This window comes from Hylobates moloch, unplaced genomic scaffold, assembly GCF_009828535.3.
Source record: "Hylobates moloch isolate HMO894 unplaced genomic scaffold, HMol_V3 SCAFFOLD_9, whole genome shotgun sequence".
Taxonomy (NCBI): Eukaryota; Metazoa; Chordata; class Mammalia; order Primates; family Hylobatidae; genus Hylobates; species Hylobates moloch.
The window spans coordinates 43,827,788-43,833,787 of NW_026652284.1; positions in this window are offsets into that span (position 1 = coordinate 43,827,788).

The window sequence follows — 6,000 nt, forward strand, 5'->3', positions numbered from 1 at the left end:
TTTAATCAGGCCAGACGTGGTGGCTCACGCTTATAATCCCAGCATTTTGGGAGGTCAAGGCAGGTGGATCACTTGAGCCCAGGAGTTCGAGATCAGCCTGTGTAACATAGGGAGATCTCCTCTCTAGAAAAGAATAATAAATAAATAAATAATTTAAAAAAGAAAGCTTTTTTTTTGGAGATGGAGTTTCGCTCTTGTTGCCCAGGCTGGAGTGCAATAGCATGATCTTGGCTCACTGCACCCTCCACCTCCCAGGTTTGAGCAATTCTCCTGCCTTAGCTTCCCAAGTAGCTGGGATTACAGGTACCCACCATCATGCCTGGCTAATTTTTGTATTTTTTAGTAGAGACAGGGTTTCACTATGTTGGCCACGCTGGTCTCGAACTCCTGACCTCAGGTGACCCACCTGCCTCGGCCTCCCAAAGTGCTGGAATTATAGGCATGAACCACCACGCCCGGCAAGGAAATATTTAATCAGATTTTTTGGTAGACAAAATGGACCATTCAGATGTTCCCAGACACCCAGCTGTTCAGCATCATGTAGATGCACCCTAAGAGCTTGTTGTCCTAAGAGCATGTCAGTTATCTCCCTGTCTCTTATCATTTATCAGGCATTCTAACCCCCTAAAAGGTAGAGAAAATCTTATCCCATGGACAAGTCATAGTAAAAAGATTACACTTTACGGGCACCAAAAGAATATGAAGTTAATTTTCCTCCTTTATATGCACCAAAAAAATATGAATTAGCCCAGATGCGGAGGCTTATGCCTGTGATCTCAGCTCTTTGGGAGACTGAGGTGGGAAGATTGCTTAAGCCTGGGAGTTTGAGGCTGCCGTGAGCTATGATCCAGCCACTGCACTCCAGCCTGGGCGACAGAGTGAGACCCTGTCTCTAAAAATAATTTGGAAAATGAAAACAGTACAAATTAGACAGTAATCCAGACAAGGCTAGAGCCGAGATGCCTGCTCCTTGAGGTCGCCATTGCTCTCCTAAGCTCTGTGCCGAAGGATGTGCCGAGGCCCTGTGGCTCTTCTATGTAGACACGCACAGGCTGTATCAGTAGAATGGGGTCCTTAACTATCCAGCAATAAACAATCATCCTGGATGTTGCATTTTCCTCAGAAAAGACCTGAAAGGGATATGGAGTTTGGGTGGGGGGAGGAGATGTTACAATCCTCATGGTAGGGCTTTGGAGATTACGGAACAGTGAAGCTGCCCTGTAAGGGGCAGACCATTCCTCCCGTGTAGACTGTAGCCGATCACTGCCGTCCATCTGATTGGCCGTGAATGAGGTGACTGCCTCCAGATGAAGAGTAGAACGCACCGGGAGGTTGGGGGCACAATCAGAGGATTTTTTTCCCGGTGGTTCCAGGAAGTAGGCACGTTGCTGAAGAAGGCCAGGCAGGAGATAAGGCCATTGTTTGAGCAGCAACATCCAACAGAAATATATCACCAGCCACACATGCCATTTTTCATGTTCTTTTCTTTTATTTTTTTCAGACAGGGTCTTGCTCTGTCACCCCGGCTGCCAGGCTGGAGTACAGTACTGTAATCATAGCTCACTGCAGCCTCGAACTCCTGGGCTCAAGTGATTCTCCCACCTCAGTCTCCAAAGTAGCTGGGACTACAGGCATGTGTCACCTCGCCTGGCAAATTTTTAATTTTTTGTAGATACAGGGTCTCAGTATGTTGCCTAGGCTGGTTCATTTTTCATGTTCTAATAGCCACGTTAAAAAAGGAAAAGAAGCGGCCGGGCGCGGTGGCTCATGCCTGTAATCCCAGCACTTTGGGAGGCTGAGGCGGGCGGATCGTCTAAGATCGAGAGTTTGAGACCAGCCTGACCAACATGGAGAAACCCTGTCTCTACTAAAAAAAAAAAAAAAAATTAGCTGGGCGTGGTGATGTATATCTGTAGTCCCAGCTACTCGGGAGGCTGAGGCAGGAGAATTGCTTGAACCTGGGAGGCAGAGGTTGTGGTGAGCTGAGATCACACCATTGCATTCCAGTCTGGGCAACAAGAGTGAAACTCCATCTCCAAAAAAAAAAAAAAAAAGAAAAAAGGAAAAGAAGTGAGCCAGGCGCGGTGGCTCAGGCCTGTAATCCCAACACTTTGGGAGGCTGAGGTGAGGGGATCACGAGATCAGGAGTTTGAGACCAGCCTGGCCAGCATGGTGAAACCCCGTCTCTACTAAAAAATACAAAAAACTAGCTGGGCATGGTGGCATGCACGTGTAGTCCCAGCTCGTTGGGAGGCTGAGGCAGGAGAATTGCTTGAACCCGGCAGGCTGAGGTTGCAGTGAGCCCAGGTTGTGCCACTGCACCCCAGCCTGGGCAACACGCGAGACTCCATCTCAAAAAAAAAAAAAAAAAAGGAAAAGAAGCAGGGGAAATTAGTTTCATTGTACCATATATTTACCCCCAAACACCTAAAATATTATTATGAAATGTGTTATTAATATAATAATAGTTTTTTTGTTTTTTTGTAGATATGGAGTCCCACTATGTTGCCCGGGCTAATCTTGAACTCCTGGGCTCAAGCGATCCTCCTGACTCAGCCTCTCAAAGTATTGGGATTACTGTACTGGAGGTTTCGTGGCCCCTGCCTACTTGGGGCTCTTCCAGCATTTTCAGTGGAAGCCCAGGAGAGCAGCCAAATCAATGCCCTTCCAGGAGATCAGATAAGTGGGACATGGAGATAGAGGAACATGGAGGGAAAGGGGAATAAAATGAATGGTAATTGATGGAAGATAAAGACACAGAAACAGCAAGCTTGTAACACAAAGCCAATAGAAGCCACATGCTGGGACTGCCGCTCAATGTGGCACAAATAATTCAGAGTATGCTACAAACCACTGGAAAGAAAAGAGAAAGGTAGATCAATAATTATAATAAGGCTGGGTGCGGTGGCTGACACCTGTAATCCCAGCACTTTGGGAGGCCGAGGCAGGTGGATCACAAGGTCAGGAGTTCGAGACCAGCCTGGCCAATATGGTGAAACTCTGTCTCTACTAAAAATACAAAAATTAGCCGGGCGTGATCATGGACCCCTGTAATCCCAGCTACTCGGGAGGCTGAGGCAGGAGAATCACTTGAACCCAGGAGGCAGAGGTTGCAGTGAGCCAAGATTGTGCCACTGCACTCCAGCCTGGGCGACAGAGTGAGACTCTGTCCCCCCTCCCAAAAAAAGCCACAATAATAATAATAATTACAATAAAAGAAACCCTCTTGAAGGGCAGAGCAGCCCCCTGGGCTTTTCTGGACCATTCAGTGTGAATGAACACAGGGTGACCTGGCAATTACAAAACACCTAGGATTACTGTCACCAACAATAAAGGAAATAATTATACTAATCAATTGTTTGAGCAAAGCTTTTGACACTCCCCTGGTAATCAAAAATAGGCTCACAGGTAATTTAGTGTATAAAAACAAAACAAACAAAAAATATAATCCTGAGAAAGAAAATCCTTTTGTCCAAACTTCATTGCAGACCAGGCATTTGAAAACGTCATAAATTGTAAACAGCCATTCAAAGTGCTTCTGGGGAGCAGGCCTTGGGATTAGAGCACTTTTTTGGAAAACAGCAATTTAGAACTGAGGCAGCTTGCTCAGAAGTTCCAATCCAGTGAAAAGCCCCCAGTCGCTAGCAGAGCAAATGGAGACCTCCTGCCCTTTTGACTTCAGCACCAGGACTTGCATGCAGGTCTGTCAATGAGCTTTCCTGCAAACCTCAGAGAAGAGCGCAGGTTCCGGCAATGACCTGCCCTTCTCCCCAGGAAAAGCTTCCCTTGGTTTGCGGAGTTTTTCTCCTCTCTTCGTTCCGCAGAACTCCCCGAGTTCACATTCACGGGGAACAACAGAGCCTCGTTCAGCGAGTTACAATGGGAAGCTGGCAGGGATGGCCGGGATACCCGTGATATCGCACTGGGGTTTCCCTTTGAAATCGTCCTATGCTCTGAGACCAAAAACAGCCATCAGTGAGATCACTGGAAGGAGGAGAAGCTGCATGAAAGGCATTCAGAAACCTACACTAATCTCCGGGGGCCCCCACCCTGTGCCTTGAAGCCATCAGAGGGTTCTCTGGAGAGTGTATGGCAGTTGGAGCCACTATCTTCCTCCTCACTATCTCTCCAACCCTGCCCCGATTCCTCATGACTCAGCCTGAGGCTGAGAGATTAAGAATTCAGACTGTGGGCCAGGCGCGGTGGCTCAAGCCTGTAATCCCAGCACTTTGGGAGGCCGAGGCGGGCTGATCACGAGGTCAGGAGATCGAGATCATCCTGGCTAACATGGTGAAACCCTGTCTCTACTAAAAATACAAAAAAAAAAAAAAAAAAAAAAAAATTAGCCGGGCCTGGTGGCGGGCGCCTGTAGTCCCAGCTACTCCGGAGGCTGAGGCAGGAGAATGGCGTGAACCCGGGAGGCAGAGCTTGCAGTGAGCCGAGATTGCGCCACTGCACTCCAGCCTGGGTGACAGAGCGAGACTCTGTCTCAAAAAAAAAAAAAAAAAAAAAAAAAAAGGAATTGAGACTGTGTAATTACCCCTTTGTTAAAACACATTGCTACACATTTCACATATATGTGTAGATGTATATAGGTTTACTTTAACTATAAAAAACACGTCCACTTCTTATCGGTAAAATATTCTACATCTGCACATGGAGACAGATGCTTAATGGAAATGGATATGGGATCATTTTTTGCAGCCCACAGACACTTTGATTTCTTGCTCAGAGGACTTCATTCATTCAGTGCCTTTCATGAGGTCAACTTTGTTCTAGGTACCTTGCTAGGCGTTGGGGACACAAAGATGACTCTCGCTCTATCTGGGTGGACAACAGCACTTCCTCCACCAATAGAAGGTCCCGGAGAGTTTTAGGGTTAAATGTGCACGTTAGGGCCGGGTGTGGTGGATCAGGCCTGTAATCCCAGCACTTTGAAAGGCTGAGGCAGGCGGATCACTTTAGGTCAGAAGTTCGAGACCAGCTTGGCCAGAATGGTGAAACCACGACTCTACTAAATATATAAAAAAAGTTAGCTGGGCATGGTGGCTCACACCTGTAATCCCAGCTACTCAGGAGGCTAAGGCAGGAGAATTGCTTGAACCTGGGAGGCAGAGGTTGCAGTGAGCTGGGATCACGCCACTGCACACTAGCCTGGGCGACAGAGAAAGGCTCTGTCTCAAAAATAAATAAATAAATAAAAATAATGCACCTTAGGTAAAGTAAAAAATAAGGTAGGTGCGCTGTTGCATTGCAGATATACCTAGAGAGGTACATAACATATTTTTGGTGAGGTTAGAAAGATAAAGGTTGGGTAATTACAGAATATAGTAGAAACTTTTAAGCTAGAAGTTGAAGAGCATTGTTGGATTTTTGTTTTAAGACACAAGGTACTTAAGATAGGTGCTAGAGACTGAAGCCGGAAATCTAAAAGGTAATTTATTTTTTATTTTTATTTATTTTTTTCAGACAGGGTCTCTCACTGTCACCCAGGCTGGAGTGCAGCGGTGCAATCATAGCTAACTGCAGCCCCAACCTCCCAGGCTCAGGGGATCCTCCTACCTCAGCCTCCTGAATAGCTGGGACAATGCCTGGCTAATTTTTATATTTTTTGTAGGGACAGGGTTTCGCCACGTTGGCCAGGCTAGTCTTGAACTCCTGAGATCAAGCAATCCACCAGCTTTAGCCTCCCAAAGTGCTGGCATTACAAGCATGAGGCACTGCGCCCAGCCAAAATGTAATTTAATAATAACCACAAGGTCATCCAAACTAGAAACAAGACAAAACAATGCAATGAGGGGTGGGGGGCAACGAATTTGAAAGTTCTTTATTTATTTATTTTTATTTATTTATTTTTTTGAGACGGAGTCTTGCTCTGTCGCCCAGGCTGGAGTGCAGTGGCGCAGTCTCGGCTCACTGCAAGCTCCGCCTCCCGGGTTCACGCCATTCTCCTGCCTCAGCCTCTCCGAGTAGCTGGGACTACAGGCGCCCGCCACCACG